The sequence below is a fragment of the Prinia subflava genome, chromosome 2 (genome assembly GCF_021018805.1).
Source record: "Prinia subflava isolate CZ2003 ecotype Zambia chromosome 2, Cam_Psub_1.2, whole genome shotgun sequence".
Lineage (NCBI taxonomy): Eukaryota > Metazoa > Chordata > Aves > Passeriformes > Cisticolidae > Prinia > Prinia subflava.
In genome coordinates, this window is record NC_086248.1 from 45425165 (window position 1) to 45448531 (window position 23367).

The 23367-nt window shown below is 40.5% G+C and overlaps 1 long non-coding RNA gene across 2 annotated transcripts in view; it reads left to right on the top strand.

Moving 5' to 3' along the window:
* LOC134547719 (uncharacterized) overlaps positions 1-23367 on the top strand; it is a 56041-nt gene that overhangs the window by 19554 nt on the left and 13120 nt on the right. For both annotated transcript variants that reach the window (XR_010079575.1, XR_010079574.1), the window contains exons 4-5: positions 1219-1349; positions 18350-18461. This is a non-coding gene — a long non-coding RNA (uncharacterized LOC134547719). The remainder of the gene's footprint in view (positions 1-1218; positions 1350-18349; positions 18462-23367) is intronic.

Consider the following 23367-nt stretch of genomic DNA (forward strand, 5'->3'; position numbering starts at 1 on the left):
CGTTTCTGGGACCTTTCTTTATCCTTCTAGTTAGTTAGATGATTAATAGTCTACAAAGACCTAACTGAACATGTGGAATTGGTTGTCACATGTTGTTAATGTCACAGTTTTGCACTTTTTCGGGGTCATAGACAACAAAGTCACCCTGGAGGGAATAATAACAGAGAAGGGACATTTACTGATGTAGTTCGGTAATACAATGAGCAAGCGCATCTTCTGGACACAGGGAGTTGGAAAAGGAAAATGTTATTTTTTTCTGAATGTCTTTTAGTTAATTTCTTTTTCCACAGAACTATAACTTCCTACAATTTTAAACTTTTCTCAGTTGTAAAAAAAAATCCACAAATTATTTGATGTTCAGACTTCCTTTTTCTTAAACAGTAAGATCTGAGTTTAGTGAGACTGTTACAGATTTCCGAATAAGACCAGCTGTACTGCTAGAAGGGTGAGGAGAAAGAAGCTTGGAAACGCAATGACTGATTTTTAACTTTGCAGCTCTAAATGTTTCAGATTCCCTCTACTTGATTTATCATTTATTGTCAAAAATAGCTCTAATTTAGATAGCAATGCAACCAAGAAAACACAGACTTTGGTTAAGAATTTCTCAAGGACTGATAGCATTGAAACATTTGAAGAGTTGTTTTTTTCCTCCTTTCACAGGAATTTTCAAATTATGAAGACTGACTTTTCTGATACTAAGCACTTTATCTTTCTGAAAAGAAAGTCTACCCCCTTGATCCACTCTCTGTCCTGCTATAGCTCTTAGTAAAAAGTATCTTTGAGTAGTCTATGCTGCTTTTCACTGATCTGAGAGTGACAGCTAAGGGATTTGATGCTGTGAACAATTAAGCTTCTCTTCATTTTCCTCTCCTAGTTTTCTTGTGTTTTCTCTGGCTTTGTTTCATGATGGGGGTCTTCTGAACTTGAACCTCACAAAGAATATTTGCTAAATGATGATGGAAGAGATTTGTTTACACCAAATGCCTGGTGGGCTTATTCCCTTCCTTGCAGAATACTCTGGGATGCACCAAAGCTTATGCACCAAAGCTTATGCACCAAAATTTGAAATGTTTTCCTGGCTTGGGGTTCCCTGCAAGCAAAAACCACAACCCTGTGCTATAAATAAACAGAATTACCACAAATCCTGGGACCATAGGCATGTGGAAATCCCTGTGATACTGACATCTGCTTGTTTTCTCCTTTTTTGGTTTGTCTTAGGCAATGTAACTTGTGAGCAATTCAGTGGCAGCAAGCCAATCCTTGGCTGGGCAGACACCTCTCTGGATCAATGTGCTATGCTGCTTGACCTCTGGACCTGTCAAACTGCTCTTCTGGGGAAATAAAATCAGGTACAGATGATTTTTGGTCTGAAAACAGTGATTTGTAATCAGTTTGCTTTGGGTTGCATAAGATTCCCTTTCAATGTTTCCTGTTGTGCACACATATGCATGCTAGAGCCAGCAACTATATATCTTTATAAATTTCACTCTATGTTTACTATAAATTTTTTTTCATTGTTATTTAATCTGAGAAAAAAGTACCATGCTTTATTATGTTATTTATTACTATATGCTGCTGCATATCCTGAGGGCTCTCCCCTTCCTCTCCATGAATCCAGAGATGTGACTGTATTTTACCATGGCCCACAGAAACATACAGGGTTCCTGCCCAAAGATTTATGTGTTGAAAGATGAAGATTGGCCAAGTTGAGAGGAACGGACCCAGAGAAGCTAGGAAGTGTATTTCTGTCTAGGGGAGTCAGCAGTCTCAAGAACAATGCTGTGTGTGTCAGGAAGTGGAAAGAAGCAGATAAACCACTTCAGAAGCAGGGAGAAATGGCACTAATTGAGGTCATCTTCACACACTTGAACTGTTTTGTTCTCAGTCCTGGAGCAATACAGGGCTGCTCTCAAAATAGTAATAGTAGAGGGTGTTATGGAATCTCCTGTGTACCCTTGAAGAGGCTTTAAATAGAAAACCTTCTAAACAAAAAGTATGTAGTTTAGGAAATCTCCTAAGGCCACTCTCCTGTTTTCATGGGTGTTATAGAGCTATATAAAAGACTGTCTAATTGCCTCATTCCCTAAGCTTCTGCCCTCACCCCAAAATACTTCACTTTCCATTTCTGTATGACCATGCTACCTCTGTGAATCTACCTTTCATTTTTATCGTGGGTCTTCTGCACAAGGAAACTTGCTTTATTTTATAAAGAAAAAACTCCAGCTAGAGAATAGCGAAACCTCTACAGCAACAATACAGTAATTCTCTTCCAAATGCATCAATAGGTATATTCTGAAATTGCTCTCACAACTTATCTAGGCAGGATTAAATGTACAGCTGTGCTGTTCCTGGAGGTCTCACTTTTAGCTGAAACTTTAGCTAGCTTTCTTTCCATCTGGGACAGAGTTCATGCAGAAGAATAAGGAAACAAAAGCACTTTGTCCAGCAGCTTAGCCAATATAAAACTTGCTATTGGTCTATTGCTCAAGCACTCTCTTAGCTTCCTCAAAACAGTTCAGGTCAGGCAGGTCTAAATCAGAGAAACTGAGTGTTGAATTCTGCATTCTCAGCAACTGAGTTATCTCCTAAGCCTTTCTGTATCTTCCTCTTCCAGAATCTTTTGGTTTCAGTATGGAAAGTAATGTGAATGCTTTTCCATTTAAGTTTTAATGCAAAAGAGCCAGATCTAGATCCTTGCATAGTGACATTACTGGTATGTCCAGAAGGAAGAGTACTAGTTCATATTTTCAACCTCCTAATTACCATTTGACCAAAAAGTACTACAATTATCTCAAGAGTTCACATGTGCCACTATTGTTCTCGGACCATTTCTTTTTCTAAGCTGTGAGCATTTGTAATTAAAAAAATTATTTAAAAAAAACTTAACAGCTATTCTTCGTAGAGGACCCTAAAGAGGGCTTGAGTCTTTGTGCATCTTTAAGTACATTTGCAATTAATTTGGAGTTTCTCCAAAAAATATAAAGTAACAGTGACAGTCATCCCCAAATATGGTAATGGAAAGTCTTGGAAGACTCAACAGGTTTCAGGCTGAGAGAAATGGAGCTCTTCAAATATATGAAAATGGATTAGTTGTCAAGAGAAGCAGGTGTTTTTAAAGCAGTAAGTACACTGCCTGATACTTTTTAAAAGGAAAAGTGCGTATCATAAGAATCTTCATGTTTCGGTAGAAAAAATCCAAATGTTAACTTTGCAAGATTTGGAAGAAATTTGTCTCATGAGTGGTTTATTCTATGTTCTGTTCTTAAGCCTTCTGATGAAGCACATCCTGTACCATAAACGTGATGCTACACAGGATTACTAGCGCTTTGATACAGGTAGTAACCTCCATTTCAGAAATCTTTCTCCAAAAGAGAATGAATATTTGGGCAAATAAACATTTCTAAATGTGCTTCTGAGTATATCTTTAAATTTAGTGTTTTCTTTGAAGTTTATTGGAATGTTTGGACCCAGAAGAAAGATTTACTTTGGCCTGAGCAATGATTGACATGAACTTCAATGTATGTTAACACCTACAAAGACGAACTTCACCCCACTGTTGAGGGACATTGTAAACGAACAAGTAGGTTGAATTTACCGTGTAGCCATCTTGGGCAAGTAGGTGAAATCCATAATGGGAAACTTTGATTAGAGCCTTCATGGGAGCTGGGGATTCCAATTTTTTTTTTTCCCCACTTATAGAATTTTTCCCATAATTTGCTAGGAAGCTAACTAGTGGGTAACTTATAGGTACTCAAGCAGAACAAAGGGGCCAAAGGAGAGGAGTTGTAGCCCCTGGTTACATTTCTTTGGGTCTCGGGGCGTTTCTCTTGGAGGTGGAGATACCACGAGTTTTGGGGCAGGTAAAGGACAGGGCTGGGGGCAGTTTCTCGCTCTTGCTCCCGGCATTGGAGAGAGGACGGTCAGGCTATTGCTTGCTGCCGGAGGAGTTTGCTGTCACCACCACTTCTGGTCCTAGGAAATCTACCATCATCTGCTCGTGTGCCCAGGAATTCTGAGCTCACCTGCTCCTGCCCTGCTGGGCCGGCCCTGTCCTACTGTTGTGGCTTATTCAGCGCTGCTTTGAGGTTCCCCTGCTACTCTGTAGCCCTGCACTGCCCAGCCCTGCCGGGACACCCCTGCTGCTCCAGCTGCCAGCGCAGAGCTCCTCATCTCATCCACCGGTCCGGGACTTTCCTCCCTTCCAGCTCGGTCTCTCGGAGTCCTGCAGGGGCACCGAGATCAAACTGCCCCAGGCTTTTGTGAAAGAAAGCCCTCAAGGTTCCTGATTCTGTTTATTATCAATGCTGTAGTTGTTGTTTGTTTGTTGTTTTGTCATATATACTAGTAAAGAACTGTTATTCCTATCCCCATATCTCTGCCTGAAAGCCCCTTTAATTTTCTAAATTATGATGATTTGGAGGGAGGGGATTTGAATTCTCCATTCCTAGGGAGGCCCTGCCCCTCTCTAGCAGATTCCTGTCTTTCAAACCAAGACAATAGGTTTACGGTGTTAAGGCAGGTCAGTACCAATTTAAAAATTAAGTCCATGGATGTTTTGTAAATAGAAGGCCTGAAGCTCAAGAACAGTAAGCTATAATTTCCTCAGTATAAGAAACAAAACATTGGAAAGATTGCAGAGCTTCGAGTGTCATGTTAAAGCCCCATCTGCTACTGTTTGATACAACTATAGTATTTGAGAGGCAAGGAAGGCAAAAAAATTATAATCAAATTTTTTGTTCTAACTTCTGTTTAAATAAAGAATAGTTCATTTTTGCCTTGATTTCTAACTATATGTGAATTTTGTTGGCTAATGTCACTGTGTTTATTGGTAAGTTTTATGTAGAGGCCCAGAAGGAATATATCCTCATGACTTGTTTGCTTCTAGAATCTTCCCCCACGTCTGACAGAGCCAATGTCACGCAGCTCCAAGATGGACCCACTGCTGGTCAGTGGTGAGTCTGTCAGTGACAGTGGTAGTGCCTCTGGGATAACAGATATAGGAAGGAAGAAATAAACCCTGTACAACAGCAATTAGAGCCAGAGAGAGAAGTGAGAAAAAACAGCCCTGTAAACACCAAGGTCAGTGGAGAAGGAGGGGCAGGACGTGCTCCAGGTGCCAGAGCAGAGATTCCCCCCACCCCCTGGTGCAGACTATGGTGAGGCAGCTGTGCCCCTGCAGCCTGTGGAGATCCATGGTGGAGCACAGATCCCCCTGCAGCCCCTGCAGGACCCCACACCAGAGCAGGTGGATGCCTGAAAGAGGCTGGGAGCCTGTGGGAAGTCTGTGGTGGGGCAAGCTCCTGGCAGGACCTATGGCCTCATGGGGAGAGAAGCCCACACTGCAGCAGGTTTGCCAGCAGGACTTGTGACCCTGTGGGGGACCCACAAACTGCTGGGGCAGTTTGAGAAGAACTGCAGTCTGGGAAAACGACATGGGTTGGAGAAATTTGTAGAGGACTGTCTTCTGTGGGAGAGACCCCACACAGGGGAAGAGCATGAGGAGTCCTGCTGCTAAAGAGAAGGAATGGCAAAGACAACATGTGATGAACTCATTGCAGCTCCAAGTCTCTGTCCCCTTGCCCCGCTGGTAGGGGTAGGTAATCAGGAGTGGAATAAAGCCTAGGAAGAAGGAAGGGGTGGGAAGAAGCTGTTTTAAGAAATGGGGTTTTTTACATTACCTACTCTGATTTTAAATGTCAATATATTAATTTTCCTCAAGTCAGGTCTGTTTTGCCTATGACAGTAATTGGTGAAATCTCCCCTGGTCTCTGTCTCTATCTATGAGAATTTTTTTATATTGTCTCTCTCCTGCCCTGCTGAGGAGTGGAGTGACAGAGCAGCTTCATGGACACCTGGCATCCAGCCACCACATTGATTGTAAAAAATTTAGGATCCAATACCCAAACGTAAGACTGAAAATATTCCAGTCTTATGGTGAATCAAGCAATAGATAAAGCCTCATGCTGTTTAGATACCCAGAAAAAAAATAAGGAGAAAAAGTGATTCCTCCCCTACCAGCTTTACACTGCCCTTTCATGACAATGGATTTGGTAATTGCATCTTGCAATTACTGGGGCCTTACTATACCTATGGGTGCAGAATATTAAACAGTCGTGATGGAAGTAATTACTGAGGTTAGCCTGGCACAGGGTCACTGCATCAGTATTTTGACCTGGTGGTACAACTTTCCCTGCCCTTTGGCCACAGCCTGTTCCTTGTCTGAGTACAGCTGCCTGGCTGGATGTGTCTGCTCTGTGATTTCACATATGGAACCACACATTACCTGCAGTACAGGCCTGCCCCTCGTTCCCGATCCTGCAGCTGTGCAACACTGTGGGTTATGTGGAGCAGCCACAGAGCAGCTGATACACACCCAGACACCGAGAGCTCCTTGCCTCAGGTCCCTTCTGGATTCCTGCCTCTGTCTTGAGCCCCTTGCCCATATTCCTCTCCCCACAGAACTTGTGATTTTGTGTTGGTTATCTGAGGGTTTATTTCCAAGAGCAGGCAGTTTCAATGGGCAGGAATAATCATAGTAGATGTGACAATATGGTTAATAAACCATGTCAGCTAACAAAAGAATTTTAAACATTTTCTGTTTTAATTAGCAAATGAGACTACTTAGATCTGTTCCAATACAATTACAATTATTACAGCTTCAGTTCTATTTTCATATTTGATGTTTGATATCTGATGTGCACTAAAGCGTTTCAGTTTATTCTTGCAAATAAACCTGTTGCAAGGTTTCTTATGTAGAAAATTTATAAAAGACTTATTTGAGACCTATTTGTTCTTTCTTTGCTGGTTTTAAGTTCTACTTTGAGGAACATTTATTTAGCTGGGGTTTCACCCTTCTCTTGGTTTGGTGCACTCAATCCCCAAAGCTCTCGAGTGTGTCTACCAGGAATTCCACAGGATCTACAGACCAAAACCAGACTATGAAGGAGGTTTTATCCAGAAAAGTTAATACTGCAGCTAATAGTTGATCAGTGGCCAACTATGGAAAACCCAGAAACTTTCTAGAGTTCTTGGATTCAAAAGGACCTAAATTCTATTTTACATATGTTAGTAATGACTCTTTCAAGTAGAATGCCCCAGGGTGATCTTGCTAGTTCAATTACACTTCCTGGTTAAATTCTAGCTATGTGATTCTTAATTTATTTATTTATTGCTTAACATTGTGAAGATACATTCTAACCACCCTTAAAACAAGATTTTTTTTTTCCTGCTAATGACCACAGAAAGGTAGAACTCTTGACTTCATAGGCAGGAAGTAGAAACAATCAGCTTAATGAGAAGGAAAATAACATCTTTAATACTGATGTGAGGTCACAATAAGTCTCCAGATTTTGTGTTTGTGTGTGTGTGCAGTCTGCAAAGAAAAAAAAGAAACTTGACATTAAAGCAAATATTGTTATAGTTGAAGTAAATTGTTAGTATAATATCTACCATTTCCTGGTGTAGGACTCCAAATTTGGTTGGGTATACTTTTGATAAATGTTAATTATTGTGAATAAAATTACTGACTTTGGATGTCTCTAGCAGGTTGGGAGTTTTTTAATTAGTCAGTTTTTTAATTAGTTATTGCTTGCTACATCTCCTGTCCTCACTGGAAACAGGAAAGATGCTGTTCTCCTTGCAGCAGCTCTGTGAAGAAGCGTGTAAAGATGAGTTTCCTGTCCCACCCATCCAGAGTCACAGAGTTACAAAAGCACATTGTAAAGTACTGGGTAAGGCAGACAGAATCAAGTTGCACAGCTTCTGACACTGAACTTTGGGTTCTGTCTTTCCAAACTGTTTTTTTCAGTGTAGCTGTGAAGGTGTGGGGAATGGCTGGTGTTGAAATCTAAACATTTATTACTAATAACTGTGTGGCCGTGTTCACATTTTCTTATGATCTGTGATTCGCTGGTCATAAGCAGCAAAGTGTGAAGCCACTCAGGTATGGCAGTGGCCACATCTGCCATCTGCAGTGAGCAGGGCAGCCCAGTTGCACAGGCTGGGACAGACATAGAGAAGGAGCAGCTTTCCATGCACAGAGCCAGGAGCTGTTCCTGCCACCAATTCCACAGCACAACAGATGATGGACCATTACCTTTTCAGCGTCCACATGACCAATCTGCAGCTTTTGATCGTATTTATTTTCTGGGGTTGCTGTTCTTTCCGAGGCTTCCATCATCAGTAGAAAAGGGGTCCAGCTCTGCAGGCCATAGGTGTTTGCTGTCCCCATTTTGGGAGCATCGTAGGTACACTGGTGCATGTGCTGGGATATGCACAGTCTTTGGAGGAGGAATGGCCTCAGCTGGTAAATAACTGAACCCGGTTACAGAGGTATTCATACTTTAGGGAGGTATATACAGATGAAAGCCTGCTGAATTTTGATTCAAAAGGTAAATATCTTGCATTAAATATATAAAAATAGATAAAATAACATTTTCTATGGATAAAATAAGCTTTGAGCAAAGCCAGGTTTATAGATTCAGTGTCTTTTACCTTCAAAGCAAAAGACAAAATGCCAGCATATTTTTAGGAGCCAGAATAGGTCAGAGTGGACACAATTCTGGCCTTGCATGGGTGGCAAGTCAGAAACAAATCCATTTACAATTTACAATTGATTTTTGAATGGTTCTCTAAAGTATTTAAAGGCCTTTGTTATCTGTATGTAAATGATTTCTTTGTTTCCTTTTTTATTATCCCTTTGCTAGCAGTTATTTGCTGAGGTATTGATAGAAGACCCTTTGTTGGTGCAAGAGATTGCTTTGTCACTATTAGGGATGGAAGCAGAAAAAGAGAAAAGTCAGGCAGAGAAAAACATTTCTTTATCTGGATTCCTTCTCCACTCTCCTGGATCTTGTCACACTTGTTGCATTCCCCTGGGGAATGGTTTCTGGAAGGGCTACAGGGGGATTTATTTCACACACTCTGCCATCAGCTGATGAAGGTGGCAACAGAGAAGGCATGGTTAGCTAGGTTAGTGCTGGTTTAGCTGTGGTGATTTCAGAGAGGTGCAGCTCGTAGGGGAAAAAATTACTTCTTTTAAACAGGTCACTTACTATAGTTGGGAAAAAATGCAGAGAAAGAGAGTGCCTGCATTTTTGTTATGGGAGCTGTTTGCCTGCATGTGGAGATGGGGAAATAGGTTTACTTCTGAAAGTTAAGGCCATACTGTTCCTCAAAGTTTGACAGGAGCTACTCTTTCCCAGTGAAAATACCAAAATTCTGTCAAAAGGAGCAGGTGGAATTCACTAATCAAAAAAACACAAAAGTGCCTCCTTCTGCTGAATTTTACGCACTTTCATATTTTAACAGCCTTTTTTATGAAATGTAGTGCAATATAAGAAGAGGGACACAAGAAATAAAAATTTTGTTTACCACCAGAGGTAGGAAAATACCAAATTTGCTCTAGCTCTGCTGATCTTTACAATGATAATGAAATAAGATAGGCAAGGGAAGTCAGTGTCATTTATGGAGTTATCAGCTGGAGGAGATGACATTTTGGAAGACAAAGAAGAAAAGGACTGAGGTAATGGGGAGACTACAAAGGATAATGTTGAACTGCTGTCTCAGAGGCAGGTTATTGGTGAAAATTCTTCTTGTTCATCTCCATACTACTTGACACTTTTATTAATGATGTCAGTAGAAAACATAAGGAGATGTTATTAAATCCAGGACATTGCAGTGCTGGCAGATAAAACTGATACGGAAAATAAATGGAATACCTTGCAGGAAGAACTCACAGTTCTAAGGATTAGAGCAGTAGAGAGGAGATAAGCAGCAACAACACAAATCTTATGGTTATGCATAATAATAGAAAATTCTCCTGTGGGCTTTGAGCCTATTACTTGGAAGTGACAGAGGAGGAGAAAGAACTGGGTGTAGAGCTAACCATGGGATGACTGTAAACTGCCAACATATCACAACTGTGATGGGCAGGAAAGCCATTATTTCTTGCTGTGAGTCAGGCAATGAGTTTTTAGATAGAGGGGAAATTCATGTCTGTGTGTGGTTCTGGTAAGGCCATACCTGCATTATTAAGTATAATTTGGAGATTTGTGTTCAGGTGAGATAAATTCAGCCTGGAATGGGGGCAAAGATGATATAGTAGCATGCTGGGGGGAAAAAAAGGACACATTTTACAAAAGCAAATGAAATAGATTGGCTTGTTTATCCTAGCAAAAATGAAGGCTGAGAGAAGATAAGATTTTTTCTCCATAAATACACCAGAAAGATAAGCACGGAGAATGGAGGGAGGCTATTAAACTAAAGGCCAATTTTGGCAGCAGAACAAATGGATCTAATCACTGTGAATAAATTTAATCTTGAAATTAATAGGGGATTTCTAAGAATCAGACAACAAAGTTCTGGAAGGGAAAGAGCAAACAGTAGAAAACTAACAGTTTTAAAGTGGGGCTTGATTCATTTATGGAAAGGATTTTTGGTATGTGATTGCTTGCAATAGCGAAGTTAGGTGTGTAGAATAGATGACATTTCAGTACAATTTTTTTTGTCTTAACACTTTCTCTAACTTTCCTCTTAAAAATTCAGAGTCTGTATCAAAAACTCAGCAGCATTTATTTTCAGCAGCTGAAAATCTACACATCTTTAAGATATGTGAGCCATGACCACTCAACTTACTTCAGTGGAAAATCTAATTTTCTGTCACAACTCTTCCATTGAAATAAGAACTTTTGAACTCTAATCTGACATGTGGAACTTTCTTGACCAAACTAACAAACAGGTTAATCTTCTTCAGCCAAAAATTCCATTAAGCAAGGAGGTCCCTTTTCTTGGTAGTTTTTGTTTCCTGTTTGGATACTCAGTTTTCTAATAAAATAGAAATTATAGTTAAGCTACTGCTGATTGAGCTTTTCCTTCAATTATGCACATGCATATGTACAAACAAATATTTTCTGGTAATTAATAGAGGGTAAGATTACGTTGAAACTTTTCACTTACCTTTTTTCATGAAACCTGTAGGAACTTAGTATCTTGAAAATTCTGTCTCCGTATCAGATTTCATTAATACTCACCAATTGCTATAAAAGTCATCTAGAGTGGACATATGGGCAGTCCAGATCACTGCCTGGCTGCATTTCTTTTGGGAACACAACTAAGAGGATGTACTCATCTGAACTGGCTTACTCACAAATCCCTGAGAAATCGCAGTAAATTGTCATTTTCCAGTAGGAGAACTGAGTGGAAAGTTAAGAGAGAAAGTAAGACCTCAGATGCATGTGTAAGACCAGTAAGCATAACATTATGTTCATTTTAGAGAAGTTAGTTAAGTCAGTCTAAATATTAATATAAACCCATATAGCTTATTTAATGTGGTACATGGAGGTGATGTTTTTACATCTTCTTTTGATATGATGAAGTTCACAGTTCTTTACAGAATGAACTGGTAGAGGCTCAGATTCAGACTGAAACATCAGAGAGGTTAGTGATCTCTTTTCCTGTTATGCATTGTTAAATGTAGTTAATATGTGGATTCTTCTATCTCATAAAATAGCTTTTGTCAGACCTGTCAGAATTACTCCCATTGCTCGACTGTCTCTCCATTCCTGGAGTGGAAGGTCATTTACAGTTAAAAGTACACATTTATATTGTATGCACTGTTCCTTTCAGCCCCCATTTCTTCTCTTTGTTCCTCAGTGTTTCCCCAGTTCTCAGTTTCTCAGTATTCCTCTTCTATCATTTGGTGACAAGGGACATCCTTTGGTAGAAAACTAGAGCTAGACAGTGCAGCTTTTGTCTGAATTTTGCTTCTTTTTGGTTCTGTATGACACAGTCACCTTTTTAATAAATTTTATTGTTCTCTATTTTTCTCCTTTACATGATAAAAACAAGCTGATATGTGTACTGGTGGCTGTTCTGTACAGGCTCTTTGTATGTCTGTACTGGTTAACTGAGAGCTACATTTATAACAATAACACAGAGCTCTTTTTTTTAAGACCCTAGAGTTTATTTTGGCTATGCCCCATATCACATTCTCACAGCATAGATTCTCTTTGACCTGACTGATAAAACACCAGATCTGATTTAGAAGGAAGCAAGGGCGTATCTTACTTCCTTGCACTCTGTACCAAAAAGTCAAAGCCTTTCTTCCTGACATCTTACACTATATGAGATAAAGCATCACAGACCAGATCAATATTTCTGTGGTCTTGCATCTGAAGGAGTGCAGTGATGGATCTGTAGGGAGGGAATACTAAAAGCAGAACAGTGCCCAGCTTCTGACGCTTGGTGCTTCAGAAGCTTCCTGAGCTAGTGGTTGCATCCAGACCATATGTTTACTGTCTGCTGATGGACTGCTCTCATAATGCATTAGATGGGGGAGCTTGTGTTAAGGTTGTGTCATACTGGGGCCATCTAGAATAAATGTTTCATAAGTTACGAAATCTCTGTTTTAGTAGTAATGATGTGTATGAGCTCTCCTTGTCTGTTTAAGCTTCCTCTCTGGCAGTCAGTCCTCTGCCCAATTTTTAGTCTAAAATAATATTATTCATCTCTCTGCCAAAAGCTATCCTTTCTAAATAAGAACGGTTAGTCTATTTCCCTTTATTTTCCCTTATGACATTACAGGCTTTCAACTGGCTGCCCTTTGTGAGTGCTGCCTGTGTCAACTGAATGAGCAATCCTGAGCAACCATCAGCTATCTGGGTACAACATTTGTTTGTTTGTATTCATCACACCATTTCAGATGCCAAAAAATATTTTAAGTTGAATGCAGGTGTCTCACTGAAATGACCCTAATGGAGGTAGATTTCTAGACATGGATTGTTTACAGCAGAAGGAAGGTTAATTTTTCAAACCATGTGGTTTTGGTTTTAGGTAATATAAAGCTTTTGCAGTGAAAGAAGGTTTGGGGGAGTTCCATTTGTCCATTAATGAATCATTCTAAAGTCAACCACAAAAGATTGTGAGAACATTCCTTTTATTACAAAACTCCGTTGAAAACTAAAGCATCATCCTAATATCACTAAAATAAGGACCAGAGCGACCCATTTCATTATTGTTCTAAATCTAAAGGGGGAAAGAAATAAAAAGTGTTTCTGAATCTATCACAATTTTTCTTTTATTCTCAGTTGGGCTTCTTTCTGTCATAGTCCATGTTGATAGATAATTTTGCTTTTATTGCAGATATTTTCCATGTAGCTTACCAATAAGCATTCAAGAAATTGACAATCATATTGGAAAGTTTAGTGTCTGTACAAGAGATCATATAAGGCAGGAGAATGATTTAATCTGCAGAATAAGCAAAAAGATATGTATTAAATTACGAAAGAAAATTACTCTAGTCTTCAATGGTTTTTTTGCATACTTAATCCTAAATAATCCTTTCCTCTTTGTACAGGTGTATAAAAAGAGTATCACAGACTGCGAGGCTATGGTCATTTTGTCTTTAAAGCTTTCCACTAGGTCTCTTTCTTGCCATCAATTCAGTCAAGACCTGAACTTTGCGGCATGGTGGCATGTAATTAAAAATCTGCCGTGGAAAAAGAAGTATGTTTTATTTGGTATCTATTCCTTTCAAAGCCTGTTTGCACTTGGCTGCAGTCTCTGGCACTCTGCTCTACCGAGTAGAACTGAGCATACAACTCACTAATCACAAATGAATGAAATGTTTCCTCAGTCTCTTCATTTAGTCATGTTTCAATGATAAGAAGGCATACAAATGTAACAGAAAGCCTTCCCTTATTCCTCCTTTCTTTAATTAAGCTGCTGAAGTACTACAAAACAGAGAGCAGTTTACATAAAATGAGCAGCAGAGGAAATGCCTGACATATTGTTTTCCCTTTCCTTAGTTCTTGTGTCTGTCTGGAATAAGGAAGATGTAAATTATCCTGGCCTGTCAGATTGTTCAAAAAAATGCTCTTTTGGCAGACATTCAGCAAGCCTCCTTGTGTTGCTGGATCCAGCCTCCTCATACCCTGGACAGAAAGGTTAGCAGCATTTTCTTCCTCACACTGTACTGGTAGTAATGGGGTTGTCAGACTTAGCCCTAGGAGGGTGTCTGATAATTCTTTATAATCAGTTGGGTGGCAGTCCTGCACAATACTTGGAATCAGCATCACTGATGACTGCAGGAACTCTAGTGGGTGTGTATTAGAGTATGACATAAAAATAAATGGTGTCACATTAGTGATTTATTCAAAGTCTATGAGTTGGGTTAGCAATGAAGCATAGCTAAAAATACACAAGAGAGGACTGATGGAGGTTGGAGATGAATTGGATTCAAAAGGTACAGGTGAAATCTTAAAGCCTGCAGTATGCAAAAGGCTAGCAGTCACAACTTGACCTTGAAATATGCATTCTTCTGGCATGGTGAAACCATGAATTCCCACTATTTTCATTTGTCCTGTCTTCCAAAAAGAGAAGTATGGTCAATGCTATTTGCAGTGGGAAACATCCATGACAGCCTGAAGCCACAATATTGGTTCAAAAGCTACCTTCCAGGGTTACCAACATTCTTCTTCTTCATACATGGCTTTCCTTTTTTTTTTTCCCCCAACATCTTGTATTTAATATATGGTATTCAGGAGCTGTCCTTGCTTTATACATGCCAAGTTTTTGTAGGGCTCTATGCAGCATTATCTCACAGCGCCCTTGTGTCTCATCCAGGGATAGCTGCCTTACAGTGGTGAGCTAAGTGATCTCATGCAATATGGAATTCAAAAGCAAAGAGAGATTCTTTGGGGCTTGTTGTGCCTTCTCTGTGCTTATATTGACATCTCTTTCCATGTTCCTTGGTACACTTCCTCCATCTCCCCTCAGCTCCCTCTTGCATCCCTGATGCACCCCGTGCTCAATCCCTGAGGGAGTATCCTCAGCCCATTCCTGAGTATAGGAAGTGCCCGTGGTTTGCTGTCTAGCCAGGCAAGAAGCACTGCGTTTTGCAGCAGGTCTGTAGCTGTCAGCACGTGCTGACTGCCTGGCTGTGATGCTGGGAACCCAGCTGGCTGCTGCCTCCTGAGGCCTGAGCGAGCCAAACAAAACAGCCAGGGATCAAACCCTCCTTGCCTTTTCCCTGAGCAGGGAGTTCTCCTCACTAGCTGAGAGCTGATTTTGCAAAATTGGAAGGAACTTTTTACCCTAGAGACCTCGGTTCTTATGTCAAATGTATTTAAAATTAGTCAGAGAGTTCAAAAGTTGTTGGAGATGAACCAGCTAAGGGAATGAGGATAAACTATTTCCTGTGTGACACACCACTAGCTTTTTTCTGAGTTTAAAAATGAAAAATAGATGTTATCGTGACACTCTGTTGTCTCATTTGAGGTCACTCATAGCTGTAGTGTAAAGAGGGGAAGGAAAGAGATCACATGCACTGCAGCTGTGACTTGCAAGTTTCTGAGCACGAATTGCTGTTTCTAGAGCAGTATCCTAGACACTGTCTTTCCTTACACTGGAGATGATTGTAAATGAAGTCTTAGAGTCAGTACTGCCCCCAGAGACTGTCAGCTGCTACAGAACTTGTTCCACCACTACATGCTTTGCATCCTGTCCTGGCACAAGCACATCATGCACTGAATGGATGACATCCACCAGCCAAACAAATTGATATCCTGGTCATCCTCCAGAAAAAAGCCTAGTGCTGTGTGGTCAGAGCTGCCTGCTCGCTGCTGAGCTGGAACCTGCACAGCACTTCTGGCAACTTCTGGCAGTATACAGCCCACGTCCCTGGGGGCTGCTGCACTCTGCAGCCACTTGGTGGGCACCTAGGCACTGAGATCAGCTGTGCAGCGTCCTTGGGCTGGCGAGGATCTGCTTCATCCTGGTTTCCATTCCCTCTCACAGATGTCTTCATTTCTAATCAGATCCTGCAGCACTAAGGTCTTCAAGGGGAACGGAGCAACCGGTTGAAAAGAATTGATCCTCCAAACATTTGGAGTTCTCTTACTGTCTAAATGCAGAATGGTTTCTTTGCCACAGAATGGCAGCAACTCTGTTTTTCATTTTCAGATGTCTCCTCTCCTCTGTAAATAATTTAGTGGCTGCTGCATCCATTCTGAATCAGTTTTTGCTGATTTACTGTCAGTGGATATTAGCTAACTTATCAAACTCACACACAGGAGGCAATCAATACAACCAACAGAGGCAGTGATAAGGTGGTCATGCATCTGTTATTCCAGAGTAATATGTAAAAAAGGAAATATCTTGTAAAACCTCCTTACATAGGAAAAGGAGAGGGATTCAGGATGTCACAGGCTGTGTCTGCACTGAGGGACCCACTGGTGCCATGAGTGGTGTGGTTGCCCACCCCAAACAGGGCAAAGTTAGTGGTGACTCGCTTCAGCCTGTGTGAAGGAAAGCTGTGTGATGCCAGAGGAGCTGTGTGCTCTGCAACACCTGCCGTGGCCTGGCTGGCTGATAGCCAAGACACATGGGCTGTGCCATGAAAGGCACAGGCTTAACCGGGCCAGACTCACTGTGCAGTAAGCCCTTGTGCAGACCAGTCTCTTTGACAGAGGTCTAGGACTTCCAGAATGATGAAATTCCCTGTATTTGAAACCTATATTGTTTACTATATTGCCTTTGTTATAGGCTGAACTATTTCTCAGGAAGACACTGCTCATGTCTGCCCCTTTACTTCTAAGGCAATTGCTGACCACTGGTTTTTAATATGTTTTATATTCCTTGTGCTCAGAAGAGTTGTTCTCTGGGCAATAAATCAATTGTCTACAACAGAGCCAAAGCATTCTTCAGTAGACCTATCTGCAAGCTGCCGCTAACCCAAGTCAAGTCAGTACTTAGTTAAGAGAAGGAAGTCAATCCTCAAAAACATGCCTTTTTTCCCCTCTTTGATCTTTCCCTTTCCTGCTATACCTGCAACAATAGTTCTCCTTGTTCTGCAGTGGAATTAGTGTGCTGTTTTAGCACTCCTGGACATCAAAGTGCTTGTGACACTTTTAAAATATGATTTAAACTATTTGGAAAACTACCACTTGTTCCTACTTGAAAATTAGGATTCTTTTTATATAAATATGCAAAAATTTCTTCATTGGCTCCTTCATACCAAGAGCCAATGGGACTCACATAGGAGTTGTGAGGGGATGAGTGGTTTTTTGTGTTTGTGGGGAGGCAAACTGATTTTCCAGACAAGTAATTTAGAGAAACAATTATTTGTACATATTTGAAAAATGTGACTATCTCTAAGTATTTATATTTTATTTGCAGCTGATTGAATGTTGAGAACGTTGTCTGATTTATAAATAGGGTACTGCCTCTAAGTTTGCTGCTGATGCAGTTACATTATGCCTGTGCTCAACAAGAAATGTTTTTCTTCTGTGACTTTCAACGAATTATTAAAACATAAAACTAGAGTAAACAAAAACACACAGAATTGCAAATCTGCAATGATTTAGTAGGAAGAGCTGCCAGTCTTTATGACAGCAGGCACAAAATTGATGTTCATGATATTTTAGGAATGACATGTTAAGCATAACAAGTCAGAGGAGTTCCACAGATGAAAGAAAATTGCAAATTCTGGGAGTGAAATAGAGGATTGGCTGCTTTGATGGCATTCAAGACCAGGTTTATGGGGGTTTGGGCAACCTTGTTTAGTGGAAGGTGTCCCTGCCCAAGGGATCTCTAAGGGCTGTTCCAACTAGTGACATTCTACGGTTCTATATGACTCTGGCTTCACATTAAAACTCAAGGAGAAAATCTTTAGTTAACTAATGGAGATAATCCGGATACCTCTCAGGAGTCTGTAAGCATCATCGAGTTTACAATGGAAAACACTGTAAAATTTTGACAAATAATAAGTGAGCCAGAATAAGGCCATTAAAATATGATTTTTCTCCTCCTGTAAAACAGAGCTTGGTCCCAATAATTTTATGCCCACTTTCTACTTCCTGGCTTTTACATGGGGTACTGTGTACTAACAAGGTACTGGCAAGACATAGATATATATTTTTATACAATTCAGTGCTGATTAGCTGGAAGTTGAGCACAGAACACTGCATTCCAATCAAACAACCTGGTTTGAAGATACAAATAAAAGGCCATTCAACATGTCTAATTTGGCCCAGGCAGACTCATGGTTCCTGTTATTACTTTAACGCCAGTATGAAGAGGTTTTTTTTGGTTTGTTTTGTCATTATTTTTTCACCATATATTTCGCTTGCACTGAAATTAAAAATACATAAACTGTATGACTTTCTTCAGAACTCATCCCATCTCTGATAGCTGATCCACAAGGCCCTGTGTATTTATATGTGTTATATATAGGGAATCAGTAAAATGCATGTTGCTGAAGTTACCTAAAGGAGTGGTTCAGAAGTAGATTATCAGTTCACCTTTCAAAAGGTGATTCTTCTCAGCTCCCATGCTTTTCTTTCTTCTTTAGGCTTACAGAGGCTTTCATTTCCCCTCAGCAGGACAAATGGGGACCCCAAGATAGGATGCTGAACCCTTTCACTCAAAAGAGAGAAGCACTGGGCAGCAAGCTGCAAAGCCCTGTAAGTACATCAAGATGCTCCCAAGTGATTTTGAGAGGGACTGTTGGGTTGTGGCACACAGGTGAAGTGGCAGCTTTGAGTTAGTGTTTGCACTTTCTCAGGGTTACTTTAAGGGGAAGGGTAAGCCAGTGGCAGGTGGGAAATGAACATTGCTCTTAAACGATTTCCAGCCTAGGTGTAGACATAAATTCTGGCTGCAGTTCTGTTGATGAGTACAGAACTGCTCTGGGCTTTTGCATATGAAGTGTCCAACAATGGTCGTAGCTACTTTGTGACAAAGGCTTCTCTAATAAATATTTCTATAAATACTTTAGTTTTAGAATAAGATGTGACAGTTATTAAAAATAATAAATGTAAACATACAATTATGACTATAGATTTTGTCTTTTTAAATTCTAATTTATCCAGTGTCTACAGGTGAGAACATAGATCCTGTATTAAACTGCTTGTGATTCTGAATCTTGTGCTGACTGCATTACAGGTTAGGCACAGGCTTTAAGAATTTACCAGGTAGTGAAATCAAACTTCTTCTAAACAACCCCCTAATGCCTATTCTGTTTTTAAAATAGCCTGCATAAATTATTTAGTCTAATGTGCTCCTAAGGTTTTTGCCAGCTCAGTAAACTCTGTGAGTGTACAAGGGAATACCTGCAAGCCGCAGGCTCTTTTGGGGAAATACTACAAAATTTGTGAACAAAACTGTATGAACCAGACTTTAATAAAATAATTCTGAATTTATTTACAAGACTGACTTAGCTGTCCACAGGGCCTGGCATACTGGTTGAAATGTTTTTTAATGTTTAATCTCCTTAAGGTTTTGGAGTTTCATAGTTCAGATGTTTCTAATACTGTACATAATCTAGAGGGGTTTTAAAATTATATTAATAGAAAATGTTACAAGTGTTTTGACTTTGCTAGATTCAGAGTGCATATAAGTCCTACATGATGCTAAGAAGAAAATATTTTCTCTATAAAGGGTAAAGTTCTGAAACTCAAAAGAAGAATTATTGCTGAATATTTCCATAAGTATATCTGATAGAGATGTTTACTGTACGTCTAATAAATGTTTAATATAGACCTAGTATAACCATTTCCATACAAATGCATCACAATTTAAACCTAACTCTTGTTCTGAGGTCATCTTTTACATGTGGATACTATGAACTTAAAGACTTTTTATTTAAAATATTAGGAATATGCCTGTAAGGTATTTTGCAAGGTGAGGAAAAAAACATTTTCAGTGGTTGAGTGGGATAATATTACAGGTAGAACACGCCGTGATGCTAAGTAGGAAATGTGCCACTTGGTTTCTTTATAAGGAGAAAGGATTGATGGTGGGATGCTAAGAAACAAAACGAACACTTTTTTGGTACTTCAGCAAAAATATGAGATAAGCGTCGCTTATATGAGTGATAAATTGTACTGGAAATAATGTGCCATAGATCAGAGAAGGAATGAGTGGGATGTGCTATCCTGTGAATTCAATATAGCTTGTAAAACAATTTGTGACAAAACATAAGTTCAAACAGAGTTGGACTTGATTTTATTTTTTTAATTCTGTGTTCATATGTAAATGTTCAGTATTGTATTGTTTTTATTCCCAGATAAGTTTATGTTTCCGAGACCTTTCTCTTGCACACAGTATCTTGAGATTGAGCACAAATGCCATAAAAGAAGAAAAAAACAAATGGTCTTTTTCTAGTCTATTTTCACTAAGAAACAAACCACACTTGGCATAACCCCATGGCCTAGTTTATGTGTGTCCTTTCTACTGGGTGTGCAGCCCATTGTGAAGCCACCCAGAACTGTATGTTCCACTCTGTCAAAAGGCTGGGCTGGCATGTGGACAACATCCAGGTCTGCCTTTCCATATGCCCAGGTATGGAAAGGTGCATCCGAGCAGCCTTGGGAAATCTGAGCAAAGCCTCTCCTCTCGGCAAGAGGAGAGAGCTGCGAGCAGGAGAGCTGCTCCAGGAAGCCGCGTTTTGCAAACTGTGTGGGTTTGTGCCACACTGCAGGTGGAGACTGCCTGTAACCCTGGTAACAGAGGGTGGGTAAGGCCAGACTGAGGGGTCTGGAGGCCACTTGTAGCCCAGAGTTGGAGCACAGTTTCAGCACAGCTCAGTGATGATGAAATCTGACTCAGGGTCATACTGTCGAATCCCCAGTTCTGCAATTAACTCATCATCTCACTCAGCTCCTTCCTGCTTCTGCTGCCTTGTTGTAACTTAAGTATCAGCAGGTACCACAGAGTGGCTACTGTATTAATTTGTGGATTTTTCTAAGGCATTGTAAAGACATATATAAGATAAAAAGCATTAAATCTAAAATTTATCGTAGTTCCTAAATACCACCTTCACAACTGTTAAATCATTCTGTCATCACAGTACTGAGGAAGCATAGCTTGTAAATCTGGTTGTAGAGGACGCCAAGAATGTCCATACAGAAAGAAGTTCAACAAAGGTAGAGCTCATCTGGGCTGATTACACCCTGCACAAAATTACATATTTAAATTATACTTTTTTTAGGCTGTGTCACTGTATGTCCCAGCATGCCCTGAGAGGTCAGCTCACTGGGCACTACTATAGCATAAGAAGCCTCTCAGATGACATGCCTGTCCTCAGAGACAAGAACTTCATAACTGGACTGTCTCAAGGGAAAAAAAAAGGAGCAAGAATTAAAGAAAAACCCTGCAGCTAATGCCAGGTGTGCATTATGTTCACAAAAGTGCTCCTGGGGGCCAGAGTCCTCTGTCAGTGCATATTACTAAGTAAAGGTAAATACATGTCTGTAACGGGAATGGTAGTCTGAAAGTGCCTTGAGCTGTGTGTTCTGCCAGTCTTCAGGCAATTTTTGATGGATGGAGAATGTGCACAGAGTCTCCGGCATACAAAGAAAGAAAACTTTGAAAATGTTCTACCTTCTAATTCCAGCACCACGTGTAAGGGAAAAACAAACAGATAATCTCATTTTCAGGATGTAAATCCACTTCTTTAATCATTAAGCTTAGGTAGTGAGGGTTGTTTACCCTCTAAATTTTATTTATTTAAGATTTAAATAAACCTGTTAATAAGCTGCAGACATGTGACTTGTTGGAAGTTAGGAAAGGAGAGAAAGAGCACACAAAAGCTTAGGAGATGACCCTGTATCAACTGCTCCTTTCAGAAAGCACAACTTTTTGACCATGTCACAAGGATCTCCTTCCTCAAAACTTGTGTGCAGCAAGGCATGTCCTTCTGCTGACTCCCTGTGTGACTCTGTTAGCACCAGCAGACAGATGGGTTTAGAAGTACTCCCCCAGCACACTGTTTTTTCTTTTGCTCATCTTGTTCCCCAGCAAAAGAGAGGCTCAGCAGGAAACACATGAAAACATGTGTTAAGGTTTAGGCAGAAGCTTGCGTTCAGGCTGGAAGCTGTAGTGAGCTATAAAGTTGAGAAGGTGCTTGTCTCCCCTTGCCCGCTGTTTAATTGCACACCAGTTGCAGGCATGCAGAGCTACACCAGTTTGGGTTTTCTCTTATCTGGCTGGTACCTGCTGGAGAGTAACCCCATCACAGGCTTATTGTACAAGCTGTTTTCCTTCCTTTATCTGCCTAGTTTTGTTGGGTGTTGTCTAAGCCACAGTATTTTGTCTCAGACTGCCCTGAGAAGCTTTTAAGCTTTCTAGTATTTTTATGTATTATCATAAAAAGTTGCCCACAGACCATTCACAGCACATTTACTCCTAGATTTAGAAGGAGTTTTCTCTGGAGACAGTAAAAGAGGTAATAGTAATCCTAGAGCAGATTATTTTAGTAGGCTTAAGTTTTAAGGTCCTGCTGCCCCCACCTCAGGTTGTTTCAGTCTGTGGGTTCAAAAGTCTCAGTTCTGCCCTGAACTCATTTGGGAGTTAGGACCAAGAGTGGTGGCTTGTCATAGTAACTCTTGATTGCCATCCTAGTTTATCAGCAAGGACTGAATCAACCTGATTTATCTGCCCCAAGGAGCTGAGTTCAGCTGCAGAACCTATACTCATGCAGTTCATGCCATGTACTTCCTGCTGCTCTTGGAGTCACAAGGATGTGGAGTAAAGAATAAAGGCATGGTGCCCTTCAGGAGCATCTGTCTTGTGTCAGAGAAGGAATTCCAGATCATTGACTCTGCTGGGCTAATTGAGAGAGATCTGTGAGTCCTAATGCTGTACACCCTGATCAGATACCGGTTTGTGCCTCTTGAACATGCAGCTTGTCAACAGCAAGAAAATATCTCAGTGCCCTATGATACTTTGTAGAGTTATACTATTACACTTCTTCAAAGAAGTTAATGTAAGTGTATTAACTTAGAAGCAGTTACACATTGTCCTTTTACACTTTAAAATGAAACATCCAGGACACTGATGCATCCCAGAAAATGTGTGTACACATATGAATGCCCTTTTATTTCTTTAATAGTACTGAGTTTTCTTAAGTTGCCTGTTCTCCTCCAGTGCTTTGATGCTTGCCTATGTCTCTCCATCAACTTGTGGCCCAGCCACACTCACTTTCCTATCACTGATATGCTGCTTTTCTGTGCTTCAGATGCAAAGGAAGCCAAGAGTAAAACCTCACCTATTAGAGGGAGGCAGATGTGAGGGTGCCCGGAGAGCAGTGGATGTGGGGACAGCTGCAGTATGGGAACTGGGGGTGGCTTCAGTATGGCTTTCAGGGACCCCTGCAGCATGGGGACCACTGCAGCGTGCCTGCAGCATCTGCAGCAATCTGCCCTGCACAGGCTGCCACAGAAACTGGCATTCATGCCTGAAAGGCAGCTGCAAGTTGCTGGAGAAAAGGCTTTTATTAAGAATTGCTCCTGCCCTTTCCACTCCTCTGGTCTTTTTTTATCCCTGCTTTATCAGTTATTACCAGTTAATGTTTCATTTTCTGGTTTT